At 50.5% G+C, this 24,325-nt stretch overlaps 1 protein-coding gene across 3 annotated transcripts in view; it reads left to right on the top strand.

The window, feature by feature from the left end:
- The first annotated feature begins 8,893 nt into the window (after positions 1–8,893).
- The window catches only part of MON1A (MON1 vesicular trafficking associated A), a 35,210-nt gene continuing 19,778 nt past the window's right edge, over positions 8,894–24,325 (top strand). For all 3 annotated transcript variants that reach the window (XM_032789503.2, XM_032789504.2, XM_032789511.2), the window contains exon 1: positions 8,894–9,151. The gene's annotated coding sequence lies outside the window, so the exon portion shown is untranslated. The remainder of the gene's footprint in view (positions 9,152–24,325) is intronic.

Raw genomic sequence — 24,325 nt, 5'->3', positions numbered from 1 at the left:
TCGCCAGCAGGACACGCCCACAGCCTCCGGCAGGCCGCGCAGCAATCCGTGACCTACCCCATAGGTGACTAACGAGTCACGGAAGAGGCGACCCGCTGGTAGGCCGCGGCGGCCTGCTTTCCCGGTCCTCTTACCCTCCCCATGAGGGCCCTCGCGGCCGGAGGACCTGATGGAAATCCCCAGCGCTGGAGCGCAAGATGGACTTTGTTACGGGAGCCACGGACGTCGTCGGGAACTCCCGCAGTCCTCCTCAGCGCTGGGGGGCGGGGTCACCGACCGATGACTGTCCCCCAGTGGGGGCCCCCGTCACAGCCCCGTGGCCCACCGAGGCGGGCAGGCAGGGGGCAGAACCCCGACGTGGCGTCGATGGGCGACGCCACGCGACCCGCCCGCTCCCCGGTTCAACAAGGGGTGGCGGAAGGAGAACAGCAGCCCTGGTGGGTCGGGGAAAGGAAAAAACCTGCGGGCCGCACCCTGGGGGGCATTCCCAGGGGCGGCACTGGCATCACAGGAGGTGGGGGACAAGGACAGGGCTAACAGGAGTTAGGGCGGGGATCAGGGAGAGAATCTGGGAAGGGGGCCGAGACGGGGATCCTGAGCCCCTATAGGTGAGCCACTGGACGGTGGCTCCTTTCTGGTCAGGCTCAGGGATCTGGGAGTGGGTAAGGGCGACCCCTAATGATGCGGGGCGCAGCCAGATGTGGCACGTGGCAGCCTCGGCATTTGGAGATAGATGTTTGTCAATTGGGGTCCCCGCCTAGGAAAGAGGGCGGGTTCTCCACACCAAGAAGGATACCCCCTGGGGAAACTGGTCCCGGCAGCGGGGCACTGGCCGTCGCCTTAATGGGCTCGGCTGGCCAGCAACAGGGCCACCCGCAGCCGGGTCGATGGAGGAGATCCAGGGGACCCTCAGAGGTGGAGCAGAAGACAGCCGGTAAGGGGAAAGAACTCGGGGACAGGGGGGACCGGCGTGGTGAGTCGCCCAGATTCGAGGCCCGCTGGCAGGGGTCGTCCTCCCCCTGCGTGACTGGGGTCAGACCCAGGGCCTCGATCTCCTCAAAGATGGAAGGGAGATCGCCCTCCACCACCCCAGGGCCCTCCTCTGCTAGCACCCGAGGTGACACCCACCTCGGCACTCGCAGAGTGACGTTTGAGTGGGGAGGGGGTGAGAGAGGCTCCCTTGGGGGCTTCCACGGGAAGGGACCCGAGGAGGGGCGGTTACCCTCCGGTGCTTGCCACGATGTCCCCAGCCGGCACCACAAAGTGGGCGAGTCATGGGGGCAAGGCGGAAGGCTCGGTCATCGGCGCCCCCCTTCCTGCTCTTCCGGGGGCCTCCGAATCTGCAGGGTTTTAACGAGACTCGAGCCTTCCGCTTGCCCCGCTTCCCCTGCACTAAGGACCAGCCCTCCATGGCATCATCCGGGGGCTGGCTAACAGGGGTCGGATCGGGGGGCAAGGGCAATGGCTCAGGGACTCCAGGAGGGCAGTGGTGGGACGGCAGAAGTGAGGGAAGATTCCCCTGGGGACAGCCCTTCTCCCACGCCGGCGGTATCCCCGCTGCACCCTCCTCTACAGCTGATGGACCGAGAAGGAGGAGGAGGGCAGCTTCGGGTGCCTGGCGCCAGGGGTGCGGCGATGACAGGGCCGGCACCGTGCCGGGGCTCAGGGGTCCCGGACGCTCCTCCGTGCCGGGCCAAGGGGCAATCCCTCCGGATGTGCCCCATCGCCCGGCAGAGGTAGCACCGGGCCTCCCCCGTTGAATAGTGCACCCGGTAGTGGCCCCTGGTGTGGGGACCAGAAAGGACCCCTCGAGCGCCTCCCCGCCACGCGCCGCCGGCGGCAGTTGAAGCTGCACTTGCGCGCGGGAACGACGTAGAGACGTTGGGCGGGGTCCTTGCAGCCCAAGGGGAGAGGGCTGATGACGGGGTGGGGCGCCCCAGGGCAGAAAGGGCGGGCAACAGGGCGGCATTGGGCAGGAAAGGGGACGTGAGGTCAGGACCAAGCGGACCCCAGGTCTTCCAACGGCTCCAGGGGACGAACACGCCCCCTACCGCTAAGGCCCCTCTCTACCGCCTCCTGGTGCGGCGGCCTCCGATGCGAGGAAGAAGCACCACCTTCCCGTACATTTTGGAGGCCGCCACGATGGCCGTGGGCCCCACACCCTCGCCAACGCCCGCACGTAGGTCTCCACGTTGGGGCGAGGCGGGCACCAGGAGCAACGGACGCGTGCTTCTCTGGTCCAAGGTGGGAAAGGGTCCCCGGCCGTGTAGATGGTGGTGGAGCGGTTGGTTGGAGGAGCTGGGGCAGGCGGGGGGCCGCCGCCACCTGGGCGTTATGCCTTGGGGGCCGTGGGGAGGACACCGCAGAGCGTGGAGGGAATAGCGGGGGAGGACTGCCGCAGCCGAGCGGCTGCTGGCAGTGGGGGCAGTTCCGCCATGGGAGGGCCTGGCCTTTTAGCGGGGCCCTTACCCTTCTTCCCACCCCGACCTTCCTACCGGTGGGAGCTCCCCCCGAATCGGAAGGTGGGAGTGACTCGGTGCCAGCAGCGCGACGTTCACCCTGGTACTCGCCGCTGCCAGTGCTCCAGCAGGGTCCGGTAGGTGGTACGGCAGGTGCGGCGGTGATGGTGAGGTGCTAGGGCAGTGGACAGGGGTAGTGGAGGAGGGGCAGTGGGATCGCTGATGGGTCCTCCCCCGCCGCGTCCTCCGCCATAACGGAGCGGTATTAGGGGGATCAAACACGGCGGGGGGGAAGAGAGGAGGCGACCACCCCTCCCCGCTACTGCAGGCAGGTGAGGATGGCCCAGAATCAAGGAAGGCACTTAATATGGGATATCGAGCTAGTATTCGTAGGAGAACAGGCAGCGCTTGTGACCTTTAGGCGATGACAAGCTAAGGTTTCAAGGGCCGTTGCGAGTAAAAGGTGAAGCATGTCGCGAAGTGACGTAGGGAGTGGGGGAGTGAGATCACTTGTGGTGACGTTCTGCAGGCTCACGACGACGCAGAAAGCGAGGTTGTACCAAGAGCCTCGTATGCCTCCAGTTAACAGCATCTTGCTTGGAGTGGTGTCAAGGCCTCAACATCTATCTGGATCATTGTGTAGGCTGGTTCTCGCCCTTACTGAATATATGGCAGAGGCGGTGGGGTTGCATGTTGACAGGGAAAACTCAAACGGGGAAGGGCACAAGCGCATGGGAGGGGCGGTAGGCGCACGACGGGAGGTGACCATTCAGGGCAGGGGGGAGGCACAGGGTGGGGGGAGAAGGGCTAGCTGGAGACGGTGGGTCGGGGCAGAGGTACCACGGGGATAGCATGTCAGTGGCTGGGGCAAAACAGCAGGCCACAGAGGGAAATAGGCTGGGGCGGACAAAAAGGAAAGGGGGCGGTCATGGGGAGAGGGGAGGTGTGTGCGCCACGGCCTTGTGCGAAAGGTCAATTATATTATAGCGCTGCTGCTGCAGGCCTAATGATGGCATGTGGCGTCGTGGTGGATCAGGCGGAGCAGCTCAGTCCCAGAGGCAGGAGTCCAAAGGCGAAGGAAAACCAGCCAGCAGGGGTGGTGGGAGGTGGCAATCGATGGTGGTGGGGCGAAATGGGAACACAGAGGTGATCCGGGGCAGGCTCCCGCTCACACCGGCCTCGTGTCCCAGCGAGACTCAGTCCAAACCCCACCAAACAAGATGCACGAGTGATAAAAGGACTGTGTCAGAATACCCCCTCCACAGTGGTCTTCACGTGGTCTCCAACAGCGGGCGGTCTCCTCCTCCTCCTCCTTCACCTCCTCCGGCTCCAACAGCTCGCCAGCAACTGCCACATGCAGCCCCAGCAGCTCCAGGTGTGTGGTCTGGTGTCCAGGCAGGGACCCCGTCACGAAGTGCCTCAGCAACAAGAGCGGGGTCCTCACTCTCCCCCTCCCTTGGGAAGCAGGCCAGCAGCCCCCCGCCCCTCAAGGGCTGTAGGTGGAATAAAGCAGAACGGGTGGGGGGGGGGGGGACCTAAGCCAGCCAGCTGATAGCAGGAGAGGGGTGGGTGGTGTCGTTAGCCCAGCCAGGGGAGCAGCAGAAGCAGGAACGCAGACAGCAGCGAGCGAGGGCCCAGCTCCCAGCCGAGGGCCCAGCGCCCCCAGCAGGAACAGCAGCAACAGCAGCAGCAGCCCTCTCCCTCTTTCCTCCACAGCAGAGCGGTTGAAGGGAGAGGAGCTACTCCTGGCCCCAGGAGAAGCAAGGGTCTGTCCCCTCACAGGTATGTTAGCCCCAGGCTAAACAAATCCCTAGGACTCTGGTAACCAAATGGCAGTTGCTCCAGGTTAATCAAGGCACCTGGAGCCAGTTAAGATCTTTCTAGAAGCCAGTAGAGATAGCTACTTTAATTAAAACACCTGCAGCCAATCAAGGCAGGCTAATCAGGGCACCTGGGTTTAAAAAGGAGCTCACTCCAGTGAGGAGCTAGAGGAGAAGGAGTGTGTGGGAGGAGCAAGAAGCTGAGAGTGAAGGATTGAGGAGGACAAGTGTTATCAGACACCAGGAGGAAGGTCCTGTGGTGAGGATAAAGAAGTTGTTTGGAGGAGGGGGGAAGTAGCTCAGGGAGTTGTAGCTGTCATGCAGCTGTTACAGGAGGCACTATAGACAGCTGTGATCCACAGGGCCCTGGGCTGGAACCTGGAGTAGAGGGTGGGCCTGGGTTTCCCCCCAAACCTCCCAACTCCTCATCAGACACAGGAGGAGCTGACCCAGACTGTGGGTTCCACAAGAGGGGAAGATCACTGAGGTGAACAAATCTGCCAATAAGCGCAGGACCCACCAAGATAGAGGAGGAACTTTGTCACACCAGCTAAAGATGCTGCAGTTTTCCCACTTCCTCAATGTAAGCAATAACAGATCAAAACTCTTGAAAATACAGCAGCTGCCTGCCCACCAACTCACAAGTGCACCATGCAAGTGTGAGAGAGGGTTTGAGTCACATATGTGGGATATTAATCAATCTTATCTCTGTGTAAACTCTCTAGATACTATAAGTGGCTGGGGGGGAAGGTTGTGGAGTTGCTTTGTGTTTGGGGTTGTTCCAGGCTTGCCTTGTGGGAAGGGTGCTGGCTTTTTTGCATTTCAAAGGTGGTAACCCTCCCCCTTCTCCCTACTCAGGCCAGCCCCCCACAGCTGCCCCCCATGCTCCAGCTAGATCCCCACACTCAGGCCCCTCACCCCCTGTCACTCTGGCTAGGCCCCCAGAGCCAGGCCCCTTGCCACCCCTACTCCAGCCAGACCTCCACAACTCCTTCACACACCGTCCCACTCTGGCCAGCCCTTCCAACCAGATCTCCATTTGCACTTAAAAAGTTGGATTATACAGGGAACTCAGCCTACATGATGAGCAATTAAGTGCATCACTCTTCAGCAGAAAGTAAGGAAGACTTTGTAAACACAGTTATCAATAGCCTAGAAATGGAGAAGGAGGAACAGTCAGAAAATATTGACCGTAGAAAGGTATGGAGTACATGACACCTGGGATGGGGTGTCCACCCCACACAAGCCCTGAGCAGGTTAATGTGGGTCAGGAGGAGCCAATTTACCTTAGACCCTGCACTGGGAGGGGAACCAGGGATTGATAGCACCTAATGGCAGATAAATTGCAGCTGGGATAGGATTTTAAAGCCAGGAAAGGAGCATAAGGATGAGGTTTGCAGTTGTTTCCTTTGTTTTTTTTTTGGCAGGTGGACTTGAACCTGAGACCTCTGCAGCTTAGTATATGAGCCTCTACTGTATGAGCTAAAAGCTATATGGTTCTTAGCTAAGGCTAGAGCAGACTCATTAATCTCTCTCTAAGTGGTCTCGGTGCCATGGGATGGGGTGTGTGTGGGTTCCACCTAGGGAAGGGGAGATGACTTGGGACAAGGAGGTGCTGTGCTGTAGAGGGAGAATTGGCCCTGCTGGGACTAGGGAGTTGTACAAGAGGCCCAAAGAGATGAAGTAGCCATGGGAAGAGGAGGAAGCTGTAGTGGTAAACCAGGAGCTAGAGGGGAAGTGAGGAGGAACCCAGGGAAACAACAACATGGCCTGAGACTGAGCAGACCTATGTAGCTAGTCTTAGACCACCTGGGCTGGAGCCTGGTGGGCTTAGATTCCCCTACTAGGTGCTGCCATAGGACCTGGAGTTGGAACAGAAGACTGAGAAGGCAAGGGGAACTCTGTTACCCTTGAAGGCGGAGGGATCACATGGTGAACTGGCCAGGGGGCTGAATCACAAAAAGGGGGTACCTTGAGTCATGGGAAAAGATAGAAAGGGGGCCATAGCATGAGTAACTGATGGAAGAGGGTCTCAGATGGAGGCAAGAGCTAATTCCCACACCTAGCCCAAGGAAGTGCACTTGCAATGAATAGAACCCCTTCACAATGCCTGATGCCAAACTCATCTCTGCTGTAACACCCCTGACTTTGGTAAGGTTACCCTGAACATGAGCTTTGGCCTCTAGAGCATGAAGAAACAGTGAAAGATGTTTTTGAGAAGTCTAGGAAAACCCTGGGATAGGAAGAGAAACATGAATGCAGTACTGATCTCCAAAAAAGGACAGGAGAATGATCCTGGCAATTACTCTCCACAGACTTTTAGCTATTCCATTATTTTGCCAAACATAAGAATTCCTAGGCTGTCTCCAAGCCAAGTTCCGCCAAGCTGGGTATCCTGGGGTTGCCATGAGATGCTGCAGAGGAAAGAGAGAATCCTGCACAGTAGCAGATGTGGGAAAACCTGACACCCCCCCGCCCCCATTAGGTCTCATCCTGGCCTCTAATAGAGAAGGGGTTAAGTCCTAAAGCATGAGGTTTAATTACCCTGTCCAAAGTTTGTGTTGTCACTAATTATGACAGCTATGGATGTTCTTGATATCTTATAAATAACCAATCCATTTTTAAATCTTAATTCTTTATCTCAATGACATCCTGTAGTAGTGAGTTCTGCAGTCTAATTACAGACTGTGAGGGGGAAATTCCTTTTATCGGTTTTGGATTTCTTACCTGTTTGTGTCTCTTGTCCTTGTATTATGAGGCAAGGAGAACACCTTCTCCTTATCTGCCTTCTTGAGACCAGATGGGTGATGGAATAGCTTTTATTGGACCAACTTCTGTTGGCGAGAGACAAGTTTTGAGTAACCTGAGGAAGCTCTGTATCTTGAAAGTTTGTCTCTCTCATCAACAGAAGCTGGTCCAATAAAAGCTATTACCTCACACACTTGTCTGTCTCATATCCTGGGACCAACCTGGCTACACCTACACTGCATGTATTTCTCTAGATAAGGCATTATTTTATGTGTTTATCGTCTCCCCTCTTATTCATCTCCTTTCTAAGGTGACAAGCCCAGTCTTTCCAATCTCTCTTCCTGGGAGTTTCTCCAGACCCTGGATCATTTCCATCACCATTCTCTGAACAGCAGTTCTGCAATATCCTATGTGAGATGGGGTGTTTAGTAACACACCCAGATGGGGCCACACCATTGTTTTATATAAAAGTAGTAGAATAGTCTCCATATTCTTCTCCATCCCATTTCCTATGCAGCCAAACTACAGCTGGGTGAAATTTTTCAACAGAACTTTTTTCCACCAAAAAATGTGGGTTTGGGTCAGCTGAAACATTTTTCAAATTCCTGTCAAAGCTACTAATTGTCTTGATGGTGGATGGGGGACAATGTGTGAAATGTTTTTTTAATTTGGACATTTTCAAAATGTTTTGGGTTTTTTATTCAAAATGACTTTGTTTTGAATTTTTTGTTTTATTTTAAAGTGGAGGCAAACCAAAAAAGAAAGCATTTTAGTTTTCGGTAGAACAAAACATTTAATTCTACTTGAGACATTTCTTTTTCAGTTCAGCCACCAAATTGAAGAATCAGTTATTTCCACAGTGCTAACCTGAACATCTCATTAGCTTGTTTGACTGCACCTGCCCATGGAGCAGCATTCTCCACTGAGCTGTCCTACAGTGACACCTAGATCTTTCTTGTGTTGATGCAGTTAAATTGGACCCCTGAGAGACATCAAGTAGCTTAACTTGCTCCAAATTGTGTAACTTTGCACTTGCCAACAATGAATTGCATTTGCTGTCATATTGTCTATTCCCTTAGCTTAGTTAGGTTTCCCTGGAGTTCTGTGCAGTTCCCTCTGGTCCTAACCTAAATAGCTTTGTGTCCTCAGCAAACTTTGTTACCTTACTGCTCACCTGTCTCTCCAACCATCTCTACAGAGCCATAAGAATTAAGGAGCATATTTACAGAAAACAAAGATTGGTAAAACACTTTAGTGATGCCAGAGCTCAGGTGTATTAGACCTCTCATCAGAGTTCAGGTGCTGCTCTGCTGCACTCTTATCATCAGAAAGCCCCCTTGTACTGAACTTGTGCCTCCCGCCTGGAACAGGATGACCAGACTCCCAGTGTTAGCGGGACTGTCCCGCTATTAGGGGCTTAGTCTTTGGCTTATATACGCAACTATACCCCTCACCCCTGGAAAAATAGCATCCTGAATTTTCCACACTTGCTACCTGGTCACCCTACCCTGAAAGCAGAGGGGTGTTATTAGACAGGCATAGCCCCTGGGCTTTGGCCTGCCTCTGGGTTTGGTTGCAGCCAGCACCGCAGCTGAGCACAGTGCAATAGAAATAGAGAACATTCACGCAGGCTGCTATGTGCTAAGGGTTTCGCAGCAGTAGCTTGCGTCAAACTGCTGGACAAAGCACTGGTGACCACTGTGGGGACCAGTGCTGCACACTAGTCCCCAGAGTGGGGGAGAATGGATGGCCCAGGTGATCCGTGAGACCATTTTTATCTGGCAAGTGTCGTTGCTTTCCAACGCACTGCACCGATTCCTTGCGGACTACAATCCCCAAACTGCATTGGGGTGTGTGATACTGGAAACGGAGCTAGAGGAGAAGCAGCTGTGCAGCGCTTCCTGGCTGGACTCAGCAGGAGCAAGCTTGGCTGGACGCCCGGGGAGTGTGTCTGCGATTACAGTGACAGCGTGTCCTGAGGAGGCAGCAGCAGGCAGGCCGAGAACTCCCCCGGGCATCCCTCCCTTCCCCTTTGTCTAGGCTTCGCAAAGCAGCCACTGACGCTGGGTTCCTGCCAGAGCTGCGAAGCAGGGCCTCCCGAGCGCAGCTGGGAGAACCGCACAGGTTGGTCCCTTTGAGTCTCTCTCTGTCCCCGACGTTCAAGCTGCCCAAGGAACCTGCCCCCTCTGGCTGTGGCGCTTCTTGGCCACCTCCAAGACCTCTCCTAGGCATAGCGAGTGGAGTGGAGTCTGCAAGGAAGGGTGCCGAAGCGAGAGATGTGCCTGGTCTCCCTCTGGCAGCGAGCTGCCAGTGTTCCAGTGCGGGGAAGGGCTCCTCCTGTGTTGGGGGTGAAGGGAGGGTCAGGGTGGGGCAGGATAGTGAGGGGAAAACAGGGGCATCCCTGCACCCCCAGCTGTGCTTCTGTTTGGTTTTACCCCATCTCAATTTGGGAGTGAGTGAGCGAGGAGGATGGGGGCAGACAACACAAGCCCAAATCAGTGCTGGTGGAAGGTGCCAGGCTGGGAGCCCTGAAGCCTAAAGAACAAGCACAGCCCCCAGGAGCACCAGGGCATGCTCCACCCCCTCTACCCAATGTCCCTCATGTCCAGGTGTTGGGCCATGCCAGTGACAGCGGTGGATTTCCAGTGGTGGTGGTCTTGATGTCCACACCTGCCCACAAAGCCCATTTCCCATAACCCACCTAACTAGATGGGAAGTGCGATCACAACCATCTTGGGGCTGCTGGTTTGACTTTGCCCCAAGGCTCCGCATGTCATTCTCTGTGTCTGTCACTGGTGAAATCCCACTGCTGGGAAGTGACCAGTGAGACCCCTCAATCTGAGCGCAGCAGAGACCTCGTCAGCTGCTTTCCAACTGGGCCAGTCAGAGAAAGCACTGCAAGGGCCGGGGCTGCAGTGGTAAGTGATGCCTCCACCTGTCAACTCCGCAGCTGGAGGACCCCTGCTGCCAGCGCCCAGAGAATCCATAAGTGGCTACCGACAGAGGTTTACAGCGACTGGAAAGGGAAGTGGCAGGACTTAGGGTTAGATCTGCCATGGCTGGAAGGAGCAGCTGTGCCAGATAGTACCTGGTGTGCTAGAGCAGGGCTGCATGAGAAGCTTCCAGCAGTGCTGCACTTTTTAAAGAGAACTAAAAATTCACAGTAACTTAGGTACACGTGACCATGACTTGATTGTATTTATAATGCGCATGCAGAGTAATGATCAGACCAGTGATATGTACCCTTGGTGCTTTAATAGTGCTGTATTCAGAAAATTGAAAACAATTGTGAGCCAAATCAGCTGGGAGGATGAATTGAATCAGAAAAATGGGAACGATAACAGGGAATCATTTCAGAACATTGTTAGCAGATGTCTGAAAAGCCACAGTCAAGGAGAGTAGGCTGTACTGCTTAAAAAAGCTGACCTGGTTTAGAGAGGAAGTGAGGGCAGCTATTAAAAAAAATACAACAAATGGAGGAAAAGGGAAGTTGATAGTAATGAATATAAATCAGAAGTTAAGAATTGTAGAAAACTGATAGGGAAGCCAAGGGACACAAGAAACCTATGGCCGCAGAGTTAAGGACAATGAGGTTTTAAAATATATTGTCCATAAAAAGCATCCTGGCATTAGTCTTGGTCCATTACTTAACGGACACCATTGAATCATCAGTAATAATGGCAGAAGTGCTTAATAAATATAGCTGTTCTGTATTGGGGTGGGATCAGATGATATAGTCTCATCACATAGTAATTACACTCTGTCCATTTCACTAGTATCTCTGGCGGATGTGGAACAGAAGCTACTAACATTACTCATTTTTAAATCAGCAGGTAGAACTTGCATCCAGGAGTTTCAAAAGGGCTGGCTGAGGAGCATGCTGGACTATTAATATTGATTTTTTTTTTAAAATAAGTTGTGGAGCAATAGGGAAATTCCAGAGGACTGGAAGAACACTAATGTTGTGCCAATTTTTAAAATTGATCCTGATAATTATAGGCTGGTCAGCCTGACATGGATGCTGGGCAAGAGAATGGAGCAAAAGAATGATATGAGACTTGATTAATAAGGAATTAAAGGAGGTTAATTAATGCAAATCAATGGGTTTATGGAAAATAGATCCAATCAAGCTACCTTGATATCTTTCAAGTTTGTTTAATAAAGGTTGATGTAATGTTAGACTTTTCTAAGGTGTTTGACTTGGCACCATGTGACATCTTGATTACCTAGGTTTACCTAGGGAAGTGGTGGAATCTCCATCCTTAGAGGTTTTTAAGGCCTAGCTTGACGAAGTCCTGGCTGGGATGATTTAGATGCAGTTGATCCTGTTTTGAGCAGGAGGTTGGACTCAATGACCTCCTGAGGTCTCTTCCAACCCTAATCTTCTATGATTAAAAAAAAAAATGATATACATGGTTCACATTAAATGGATTAAAAACTGGCTAACTGACAGGTCTCAATATAACTGTAAACTGGGAATTGTCATCGAGTGAGTGTGTTTCCATTGGGGATCAATTCTTGGCCCTAAGCTAGTCAACATTTTTTATCAATGACCTGGAAGAAAACAAAATCGGGGATAAAGTTTACAGATGACCCAAAAAATTGCAGGAATGGTAAATAATGAAGAGGACGGGTCGCTGATCCAGTGTGATTTAGCTTACTTGGTAAACTGGCTGCAAGCAAACAATGTGTTTAAATACAGCTTAAATGTATGGTACACATCTAGAACAAAGAATGCAGTGCATACTTACAGAATGGGGGAACCTTATCCCGAGAAGCAGTGACTCTGGAAAAGATGTGGCCCTGGTCACAGTGGGGGTGGGGTGGAATCGATCTAAGTTAAGCAACTTTAGCTATATGAATATATGTAGCTGAAGTCAACATGCTTAGATCGAGCTTACTGTGTGTTTCACTGCGGTGAGTTGACTGCTGCCTCTCCCCCATCGACTCTGCCTATGAGCTGGAGTACAGGAGAGGGCTTTTGGGTCGATTTTATCATGTCTAGACTAGATGCGATAAACTGATCCCCGCCAGATGCAGGTATTGTAGACATACCATGAGCTCCCTGTGTAACAGGCAAATGTGAGCCTGGAATGCATAACAGAGGAATCTTGAGTAAGCGTCATAGGTTATTTTGTCTCTCACTTGTGCATTGGTATACCACGCTAAACTTGTGTTCCAGTCCATAAGCAAGGCTGTAAAATTGGAGAGGTTTCAGAGAAGAGCCATGATAATGATTAAAGGAGTAAAAAACTATGCCTATGTTGTCAAGAGGTGTGTTGTCAGATGCTACCAGTGTGGTGCCTGCTCTCTCCTTGTTGGTATCACTCGGCTGCGTGCGGTTGTTCCTCTGTGTGCTGCCCCAGCTCGCGCAGATAGCTGACACAGCAGACCTGAAGAGAACCCCAATGACCACAGAGTCTAGTAAAGGTACAGAAGGCACGTCGGCCAGGTTTATTGCCGTATTGGATACAATAATAGTTCCCTGTAAGTTTCTTAGCCTAATTCAGGGCATACTACGAATATGTACCCATGGTCAATGGAGTCGGCTCAGTCAGTGGCGGGACTTTCCACTGCCCCCTAGGCCGGACAAAGACATCGCCCCAGGGATGCATTCTTATACACAGGTACAAACAAGTTACACATCACTCCTGACATATTGAGGTGCAGCCCCTCTATGTAACAAGGTAACGCCTCTCACCTTGTTCATGTTGGTTTGAACAAAACAACTCGATCCATCATATTACCCTTTTGCCCCTGTCATTGGGATGGGTCGGCCTGTTCCTTGTTATCTGTGTGGAATGTACAAGTATGTGAATGTTCTGATTTCTAGTGTTCTGTACCTTTTAGGTACGTATCTTCTTGAAGCATCAGCCCTTTCCTTGCCAGCTTCTGTGAGCAGAGCCTGCCTCTGGCTCACAGCTTAACTTTGCTTTATGTTAGCAAAGTCTTAACCATTACTTTAGTTCAGGCCTTAGGCCTCATACCAGGCCTCTGATATCAAGGTTTATATCTTAGGGCCTCCTCTTACTACACCTTATAGTGATAGACTCTGTCCATTTAGGTTAATAAAGAGAAGGTTTAAGGTGACACAATTACTATCTATAAGTACATGGCGAACAAATATTTAACTATGGGCTCTTCAGTCTAGCAGACTGCACTATACAGCTCGGCAAATTCAGACTGGTAATAAAGTGTACATTTTTAACAGGGAGCGCAATTCACCATTGGAACCATTTACCCTGGGTCGTGGTGGATTCTCCATCACTGACAACTTTTAAATCAAGATTGAATACTTTTCTAAAAGATCTGCTCTTAGAATTATCATGGGGCAGTTCTCTGGCCTGTGCTATGTGGGAAGTCAGACCAGATGATCACAAAGGTCCCTTCTGGCCTTGGCATCTCAGAATCAAAAGCCCTTCCAAATGGCAGTCGATTGATAGGGCCCACCTGATAGTGGTAGTAGCAGATACACACTTGTCCCGCAAGTGCTGCCTTTCACTTTTTTGCATTTGATTTTGCTGCAGAGAACTGTAGGTGAAGGAGGGAGGGAGTATTTCAGCACAGGAATTGAAGAAGGCAAAAGTTTGTTTGTTTAGCTGTTTATTGCCCCAGAGCCAATGCCATCCTCATTAGAGCTGTAACTCATTAAACAGAATGACGCTGTAAGATACCTTCAAATAGTCAATAGGAACATGATCTGAAAGTGGGGAGATGTGGAGATGTGTTTTGTACAAATGGCTGCATTTCAGAATTGTGGAAAATCGGTTAATCCTTTGGGGCCCCAGCCAGGATCTAAGGTCAGAGCTTCCCCTGTGATAGCTGATGCTTTGTCACCCTTAATGCAGCCAAGACGCATGTAGTTCCTTGAGTTGTGCTAAGCCTTGTGCAAGCCACTGTTGCAGAAGCGGCACAGAGCCCTGAATGCTGGTCTTTTCAGACTGTGTTTAAGGACAGGAGATGAGGCAAACTACAGAGCTCAGAGTCTGCACTGTGGCAACTGGCCTCACACACATCTCATGCGCATGGTGTTCATGCGCCACTGCTGTGCTGTGAATCCTATGTGTGCAAACATAAACCATGCCACTGTACCCAGTGGCCCTTTGGCTCATGCTCTTACCTGGTCTCTGCAGCCATGCATGGGATCCATGGGCATACCTGGCGTCAACTCACTTAAAGAACAGGAGTACTTGTGGCACCTTAGAGACTAACAAATTTATTTCAGCATAAGCTTTCATGGGTTACAGTTCACTTCTTCGGATGCATAGAATGGAACACACAGACAGGAGATATTTATACATACAGAGAACGTGAAAAGGTGGAAGTACCCATACCAACTAAGAGGCCAGTCAATTGAGATGAGCTAGCAGCAGCAGGAGAAAAAAAACTTTGAAGTGATAATCAAGAGGACCCATAGATGGTGTGAGGAGAACTCAACACAGGAAAATAGATTAAATTAGTGTAATGACCCAACCATTCCCAGTCTCTGTTTAAACCTAAGTTAATTGTATCTAATTTGCATATTAATTTGAGTTAAGCAGTCTCTCTTTGGAGTCTGTTTTTGAAGTTTTTTTGTTGCAAAATTGCCTCCTTCAAGTCTGTCACTGAGTGGTTGTAGAGAGTCGAAGTGGGTCTCCCACAGGTTTTTGAATATGTTATGATTCCTGATGTCAGATTGTTGTCCATTTATCTTTTGCGGTAGAGACGTCGTTCTGGTTGGCCAATGTACATGGAGGGGACATATGCCTGCACATGATGGCATTATCACGTGGTAGACAGTGTGAACGAGCCCCGTGTGGGCTGATTGTTATGGGTTGGTCCTTGATGGTCACTGAATAGATTGGACAGAGCTGGCATTTGGCTTTTTATTTGCAAGGAGAAGTCCTCGGGCTGTAGTTTATGTGTATGGTGTCTTGCTGGTGAGTATTGCCGTTCCAGGTTGGGATGGCTGTCTGTAAAGGACTGGTCATCTCTCCAAGATTTCTATGGAGAGTGAGGATCATAGACTCATCAGGTCAGAATGGGACCAATATGATACATCTAGTCTGACCTGCTCACAGAAGCGGCAGCCAACAAAACCCTACACCCATAACATTTAAGCACATCCCCGAACCCATGACTGAGAGTTATTGAAATCGTCAAATAATTTTAAAGGGAGATTTGAAGACCTCAAAGCTGCACGGAGACTCCACAGCAAGCGACCATGCCCCACGCTGACAGAGAGGCGAAAACCTCCAGCCTTCTGCCATCCCCCTGGAGAAAATCTCTTCCCGACCCAATTATGGCGACCAGCTAAACCCTGAGCATGTGGGCAAGGACTCACCAGCAGCACCCAAGAAACGAATTCTCTGCAGTACTAGTCCACCATCCAACATCCGCCTCACGACCATTGCAGCAGCTTATCTGCGATAATCCACAAAAATCAATTGCCCAAATTAACTATCCCATCATAACATCCCTCCATTACTTATCAAGCTTAGTCTTAAAGCGATACGTCTTGTTTCCCCACTACTTCCTCGGAAGGCTGTTCCAGAACTTCACTCCCCCTTAATGGTTAGAAAAACCTTTGTCTAATTTCAAGCTAAAATTCTAATATCCAGTTGTACCCAGTCTCCTCGTGCCTACATTAGTACTTACAACTTATAATAATTCTCGCCCTTCCCTAACGTTAATCCCGCTGATATATTTATATAGAGCAAGCTATCCCCCCGGAGCCTTCGGTTTGGCCAGGCTAAACAAGAGCAGCTCTGGTCTCCTTCATAAGCAATTTTCCATTCCTCGGATCATCCTAGTAGCCCGTCTTCTGAACCTGTTCCAGTTTGATTCATCCTTCTTAAACATGGACACCAGAAACTGCACACATGTATTCCAGGTGGGGTCTCACCAGCGCCGTAGTATAACGGCACAACACCATCCTCTCATTGCTGGAAATACGCTCGTCCCGATGCATCCTAAAACCGCATTGCTTTTTTACAGCCATACACATTGGCGGCTCATTAGTCATCCTGCTATCAACCTACTACCCAAGGTCCTTCTCCGCCTCCGTCGTTTCCAACTGATGCTCCCCAACGTATATCTAAAATTCTTATTTATTAATCCCTAAGTCATGACTTGCACTTTTCGCTATCTATATTTCAGTCCTATTACTATTACTCCAGTGTACAAGGTGTCCAGATCTTCGACTGAATAGTATCCCATCCCTTCTGCCGTGTTAGCAAATACCCCCAGCTTCGTGTCATCTGCAAACTTTATTAACACATTCCGCTCTTTGTGCCCAGTTCAGTAATAAAAATAGGTTAAATAATCGGTCCCAAAACCGTTCCTGGAGGACTCGCTGTAACCTCTTCCAGCCTGACAGTTTCACCTTGAGTACGAACCGCTGGAGTCTACCCTTTAACAGTCGCTTATCCACCTCAACTTTCCATTCTTCCCTCTTTTCCAATTTCACTAACATTCCCCCATGGCGAACCGTGTCAAACGCCTTATTCGAAATCGAGGTAAATTAATTCTACCGCATTTCCTTTGTCTAGTAACCATCACCTTCTCAAGAAGGAGATCAGGTTGGGTTGCACGATCTACCTTTAGTAACTCATGTTGCAACTTCGTCCCAGATTACTATTTGCCTCAATGTCCTTAACTACTTTCCCCTTAAACTTTTTTCCAAGGACCTTACACTACGCAACGTCAACTAACAGGCTATAATTAGTCCGGATTCACTTTATTCCCTTTCTTAAAAATAGAACTACGGTTAGCAAATTCTTCCAGTCGTTACGCACAACCGCGAGTTACGCTTTGCTTAAACTTCGCTAACGGTGCTCGCCATTTACGCGCCAGTTCCTTTATATCCTCGGGTGGAGATGTCCGGTCCCTTCGATTTGTGTCCAGTAAGCTGCTTCAGTTTGACCTCTACCTGCAGATCGGTAATATCCACTCCATATCCACATTCCCGTTTGCATCCCTCATCTCCCTAAACTCCACTCAGTCTTATTAAAGCCGAGCAAAGTACTTATTTAGATATTGCCATCCTAGGTTATCCTTAACCTGCTCCAGCTCAGTGTATACGGCCCCACTTCTTCTTCTTGTATTTCTTCTTATTTATGTGGTGATAAACCTTTTACTATTGGTTTTGATTCCCTTCGCAAGTCCAGTTCTACCGGCTTTTAGCCCTTCCCTCACTTTTATCTCTACACAGCGTCGTTCTACCTCACTAAGTAGCTCTCTTGCTATCCCGCCTTTCTTCCACTCCTGTAACTTTCTCTTTTCCAATCCGCTTCTTGAGTGCTTGCTCATCAGCTTGGCCTACAACTCCTGCCATGTCTATTTTCCCTTTCTTGGGATGCAGTTCCGACATTCGCAGCTTGCGACTTAAAGTATCATGCCGTCTCCGCATTAAATCCACAAGTTCCTCGTCCAATCCACTTCCCTAACTAATTTCCTTAACTCTAAATTAGCCCTCGAAGTCGAAAACCCTTGATCCCAGGCAGATCTAAGTTTTGTTATCCCTTCCATCTATTTGAAATGAATGCAGCTTCATGATCACTCGAACCAAGATTGTCCCCTACCACCATTTCTTCTCGAGGTGCCTCACTACTCATCCAAAACCAAATCTAAAGGGCATTCCCCTCTCGTAGGTACTTAACTACTGATGAAGAAATTCCATCTGCTATCACATCCAGAAAATCTGACCCCTATTATTTTGCAGCAACCGGTCCTTCCAGTCTATATCCGGGAGCTGAACGTCTCCCATAATCACACATTTCCCCTAGTGTTTACTTCATTAAAGACATAAGATTCTCGAGCCATATCAAATAGATCCCGGCGTCTGCAGCACACCCCAAGCACTATCTCAGGGAAGCTCTAGTAGCTTTTTTACCCAGCGTCATGTTTACCCAGACAGACTCCGTCTTATCGATCCATCACTTCTTATTTCCTTACAGTTCACCCCTCACTGACTGTACGACGGGCTACTCCGCCCACCTTTGCCTTCTTCCTGTCTTTTCTAACAGCACCATACCTTCAGTACCCGTACTCCAGTATGGAAGTACTTATCCACCAGGTTCTGTTATCCTTAATATCCGGTTTACTTCTGCACCAGTAGCTCCAGTTCTCCATATTTTCCCTAGCTCTCCGCATTAGGTACAACATTTTTAATTTTTGCGTTGCATCAAGTGGACAATCTTCCCTCCGGTCGTGCACGAACTTTCTACCACCAGCATCAACCCGTAGCTAGAACCCAGGCTTTCCCTGGGTCAATTTCTCGGTCCACTAGGGTATCCCTTCTCACTTTGTTTACTCCCTCTCCAGGTTAAATTCCGCGGGGAGATCTCCTGAACATCCCCAACCATCTCCCCCAAACTGTCCTAGTCTAAAGCTTCTCTTATAGGTCGGGCGAGCTCCATCCTAGAAGTCTATTTCCCTGCTGGCTTAGATGAAGTCCATCCTGATGCGAACAGTCGTCTGTCCGTAAAATGCTTCCCAATGACCTACATCCCAAACCCTCCTATTAGCACCGCCTGAGCAGTCTGTTATCATCATCATCTTGTCGCGTCCTTCGTCGCCCCGCTCTAGGAACCGGCAGAACCACGAAGATCACTGAGCCTCGATTTCCTTAGCGTCTTCCCCGTCTGCATAGTCCTCTATTACAGTTCCAGCGAGTGACTAGCCGTATCATTCGTTCCCACATGAAGGACAATCAACGGATTCTTTCCCGCTCCCGCTAGGATCCTTTTCAGCCTCAGGTCCACATCCTGTACCTTAGCCCCCGGCAGACAGCACACCCTTCTGTTCTCCCGATCAGGTCTAGTTACAGGCCTGTCTATTCTTCTCAGTAAAGAGTCTCCAATCACGTAGACTTGCCTTTTCCTGGTGACAGTGTGATTCTCTGGTCTATCCCCCACACCAGCTGGCCGCAAGCCCTCTCGATTTGTCCTCGCCCTCGCAATCCTCCTAGGGCTCATACTGGGTGTTGCCTCCATTGACTCCTCCCCTCCTTCTGCAGGACTAGCCGCTCGCCTCTTTTTCCTCGCCCTCTCTCCTTCAGCGAGCACCTGCTGTGCTCCATCTTCATTTTCCAATCCAGCAAACCTGTTCCTGAGTTCTATTTCTCCGTCGCTGGCCCGTCTTTTCCTCTGCCTGGTTCTCCTAGTCACATGCTTCCACTTTCCTCACCCAGCAGCTCCTCAGAATTCTTTCAGGATAGGTTGTAGATCTTTGATGATGCACTGGAGAGGTTTTAGTTGGGGGCTGAAGGTGACGGCTAGTAGCGTTCTGTTATTTTCTTTGTTGGGCCTGTCCTGTAGTAGGTGGCTTTCTGGGTACTCTTCTGGCTCTGTCAATCTGTTTGTTTTTTTTCACTTCAGCAGGCGGGTATTGTAGTTTTAAGAATGCTTGATAGAGATCTTGTAGGTGTTTATCTCTGTCTGAGGGATTGGATATGGTGCTGAAGTGATGTGGTGTATCCCATTTTGCCTTCATAAACTTTTAAAGCTCCTGAGAGATGAACTGTGGTCCATTGTTGCTCACAAGTTGTTCTGGCAGACCGAAATGCCTAAAGAGTCCTCATAGTTTTTGGATAGTACTCCCTGCAGTAGTGGACTGCATTATAGAGACTTCCGGCCATTTAGAATGGGCGTTTACCACCACCAACAACATGATTCCTTCAAGCGGGCCAGCGAAGTCAACATGAATACGTTGCCACGGGTTTTCAGGCCAGTCCCATGGGTGTAGGGGTGCCCACTGGGGTGCATTCCTCACACCCTGACATGATATACAAGCTCTTCCCTTCTCTTCAATAGCATTGTCCAATCCAGGCCACCAAAAATAGCTTTGTGCAATTTCCATCATGCGCACTATTCCACAGTGACCGGAATGGAGCTGGTCTAACATCTGTGATCTCAGTGGTGGTGGGATAATGACATCTCCCCCACAACAAACAACCAGATTAGATTGATAACTCCGTCCTCTTGGACATGTAGTTAACAAGGTCAGGTGAGACCGGAGAAGTTCATAGAGATGTTCCATGCATCACCAGGTCCATAACATGGGATAATACTGGGTAAACTCGAGTTGCCCTCTTTACCTGAGTAGCAGTGATGGGTGTATTCTCTACCTGTTCAAAGTAAAATATTTCCTTCTGGGCAATATCTTAATGTTTGACTGGCAAAGGCAGCCTTGAGAGACCATCCGCATTGCTGTGCAGAGTGGATTTCTGATATTTGATTTCATATGTGTGTGCGGAAAGCAACAATGCCCAACTTTGCATATGACTAGCGGCTAATGGAGGAATGCTTGTGCGGGGTCCAAAAATTGAAGTCAGGGGTTTATGGTCTGTGAGAAGAGTAAACTTCCATCTGAGCCGGTACTGATGAAACTTCTGAATTTAGAAAAAGATTCCCAATGCCTCATGTTCAACTTGGGCATAGTTAGTTTCTGCTTTGCTTAGAGTTCATGAAGCAAAAGTAATAGGTCTCTCTCTTCTCCTGAAGGCATAATGTGTGACACGATTGCTCTCACTCCATAAGGGGATGCATCGCAGGCTACTGTAGGGGTAAGGATGGATCAAAGTATGTCAGAACTGCAGATTTTAGCAGTGCATCCTTAGCTTTGTTAAATGCAATATCACAGGCTTCAGTCCACTTCCAGGCCTTGTTCTGCCAAAGGAGTTTGTGAAGTGGTTTTAGCAGTGTGGCTAACAGAGATGAACTTTCCATAATAGCTCAATAATCCTAGAAATGAGCGAAGCTGGCTAACATTTCGAGGGGGGGGAGCCTCCACAATAGCCCTAACCTTGGCAGGGGCCTTACGAAGACCTGTAGCATCAATGATGTGTCCCAAATATTCAACAGAGGGCTAGAAGAATTCACACTTGTCTTTGTGGACTCTTAGTCCATACTCCTTCCAGATTTTGTAGGGTAGCCTCTAAATTCTTTAGGTGATCCTCCTCATTCCTTCCAGTGACCAGGATGTCATCCAGATAGCACTGGACTCCTGGCAAGCCACACAAGATCTGGCCCTCTGGAACAGCGCGGGAGAAGATATTATTCCAAAGGGTAGGCAACAGTATTGATAAAGCCCCTTATGTGTCACAATAGTCAATGGCTCTTGGGACTTCATCAACATGCATCTGTAAATACACTTGACTCAGATCAATCTTACTGAACTTTTGTCCCCCAGCCAGGCCTGAGAAGAGGTCATCGATGCGGGGAAGCAGGTACTGCTCTGTAAACAACACTGGGTTGACAGTGACTTTAAAATCACCACAGATCCGGAGGGAGCCATCTTTCTTCACTATTGGAACAATACGAGTTACCCATAGCCCATGGGCAATTGGTATTAGGTCTCCATTTGTGACCAGGCACTCCAGGTCTGCTTCAGCCTGATGGCTTATGGCACAGTTCTGGCTTTCAGATATTGTGGCTGACTGTCAGGTTTAATGTTCAGTGTCATAGTGATTCCCTTCATACTTCGCAGATCCTCTCCAAAAACAGCAGTGTGTTTCCTTAATATAGTGGTCAGACCAGTTTCTTCTTTAGTCACTCGGTGCATTTCTGCCCAATTCAGCTGGATCTTCCTAAGCCAAGATCTACCCATTAAGGCTGGGTAATTACCAGGGCCGGCTCTGGCAATTTCGCTGCCCCAAGCATGGTGGCACGTCGCGGGGGGCGCTCTGCCGCTTGCCGGTCCCACGGCTCCAGTGCACCTCCTGCAGGCGTGTCTGCGGACGGTCAGCTGGTCCCCGCGGCTCCGGTGGAGCTGCCACAGGCGTGTCTGCAGGAGGTCCACTGGAGCCGCGGGGACCAGCAGACCATCCGCAGCCATGCCTGCGGCAGCTCCACCAAAGCCACCTGCCGCCCTCCCAACAACCGGCAGAGCTCCCCCTGCAGTGTGCCACCCCAAGCACGCGCTTGGTGCGCTGTGGCCTGGAGCCGGCCCTGGTAATTACCTCTTACCCAAGGCTGGCTCCAGGATTTTTTCCGCCTCAAGCAGAAGAGGAGAGAGGAAAAAAAGCCACAGTCAGGATCTGCAGCTCTACTGCCGCCGCTTCAGTCTTTGGCAATTCGGCAGCTGGTCCTTCGCTCTGAGAGGGAGTGAGGGACACGCTGCCGAATTGCCACCGAAGACCCAGACATGCTGCCCCTCACCGTTAGCTGCCCCAAGCAGCTGCTTGCTGGGCTGATGTCTGGAGCTGGCCCTGCTCTCACCACAAACAGTGGCAATTTAGCAGCCTGTCCATTGAGCTCTACCTTAACATCAGTAGTGCCCAGCATGGGCACAGCTTCTCCCATATGTCTTCAGCACTGTTTTTGTTGCTTTAAGCGGAAGATGCTGTAGCTTTTCTTTTTACACAGTCTTTGAGACCAGTGAAATGGCTGCACCAGTGTCCAGTTCCATGCGTATAGGTTTGCCGTACAACAACGGGGTTACCCAGGATTCATGTGAGCCCGCTGCCAAAGACAAAACGTGAGTGGCTCTTCTTCTTGTGATGAGGTATCTCCTTGATCATCCTGGGTCTGCTCTAGGGTATGCAGATTTCCCTTTTTGGTCAGCCAGACCAGAGGCCTCTTTCTTTTGTTTACAGACACACTCAGTGTGTCCCTTTTTGCCACAGTGTTGACACACCAGGTCCTTATACCAGCATTCTGATCCCTGGTGACCCAGCTTACCACAGCGATAACATTCCTGACTCCCCACAGTTTTGTGGGTAGGTTCTTGTGACACCTTATGCACCCTGGGGGATGCACTGATGGATTGCGTCTCCTTTGTTGCCAGTTCCAGAGAGACCTCAATGTCAACAGCCTTCTGTAAGGTAAGCTGAGCCTCTGTCAATAGGCGCTTCCGTATAGCTTCACTGTGCAGGCCACACACTAACCTGTCTCGTAGGGCATCATTTAACATCTCTTTAAATTCACATTGTTCTGCTAGCTTTCTCAAAGTGGCTACAAATTGTACAACTGTTTCATCTTCTTTCTGGTCTCTTGTGGAACCGATATCTTTCAGCAATTACCAGTGGTTTTGGGGAAAAATGGGACCCCAGGATTTCCAGTGTCACTGTAAGATTTAGTATCTGGCTCAACAGGGTGTAATAAGCTGCATAGCAGGGACTGGGTCTTAGGCCAGGCGTGCACAACTCGTAAAGCAGCGAGGGCATATTACTTCAAAGAAAACAGCTGAGGGCCGAAACCCTCCGTCCCCTCCAACTCCCCTGCTCAGCCCTTCCCCAACACATCCCCCACCCCAGCGCCGCCTGGCCCTGTGGAACCCCCACCCCCCGAAGTATAAAGCCTCGCCGCCACTGCCTGCCCGCCCGCTCGGCTCGTCATCCCCTCCCCTTATTTCATGGGGAGGGGAAAAGGGGAACAGTTGGAAGGGATTTTCTGGGGCTGTGAACTAAGGGGAGGGGAAAGGAGAGAGGTGTGAAGGGATTGAATGTGGCTGTCCAACACAAACACAGGGGTCGCAGGGAGCCCGGGGGACGGGTGGGGGCTGTGTGATAGGGGCAAGGGAGGGGGAAGGTCCCTGGACCTGGGAAGGGGGCAGCAGTCAGGGCAGGGCAGGTGCAACACACACATAGAGACACACACGTCTCCCCCAGGGATTTCCTGGCTGCCTACAGACAGTTCAGGCCCCCCCACCCCTTTCTATCGCTGTGGAGGCTGCCGTAGGATCAACTGTGAGAGAACCAGAATGTCTGTCCCATGTGAAATTTCCAAAAGGAGTTTGTTCCAGATCTTTCAGCCTGTAGCCTGGGGAGCTGAGTGGGCCAGCCGTCCACCAGTGCAGGAAGCCAGCCAAAACTGGCTACAGATCTTCCACAGTAGTTAGGAACCTGACAGGCTACCCTGGAGCTGATTTTCTGATGGAAAAGCCATTCTGGGAATTTTAAATGGAGTCTTCTAAAAAAATGGAGAGCCCTGTAAGTGACCTTTGTTTTGTGTCATGAAAGACGTTAACACTGAATTCTTCTGCAGAGGCTATATTGGAAGAGTTTCATCCCAGGATCACGGGCTGTTTTTTTTGCTCTGCAGAGCTGTTTATTCGATGGGGCTGACAATATTACTAGCTTGTGAGTCTAGTGGTCTGGGGTGGGGTTTTGTACATGTCTTATGGAAATATGATGAAAGGCATGCTGCCAACTCATGAATTTTCTCTAGTTCAAAATGGCTACCTTCTCCCATTCCTGGGTGTAAGCGTGCAGACTCACCCCTGCAGTGCCTGCTTTTGGTTTCTCAGGGAATTAGCTCAATTTCCAGCCTGGTGCGCCCTCTGCAGGCTGGTGATCCACTACTGCCTGCCACTTGG

The sequence above is a fragment of the Chelonoidis abingdonii genome, chromosome 16, assembly GCF_003597395.2.
Source record: "Chelonoidis abingdonii isolate Lonesome George chromosome 16, CheloAbing_2.0, whole genome shotgun sequence".
Lineage (NCBI taxonomy): Eukaryota > Metazoa > Chordata > Testudines > Testudinidae > Chelonoidis > Chelonoidis abingdonii.
The sequence above is the reverse complement of the archived record's forward strand: the minus strand, read 5'-3'. Positions and strand labels throughout refer to the sequence as shown.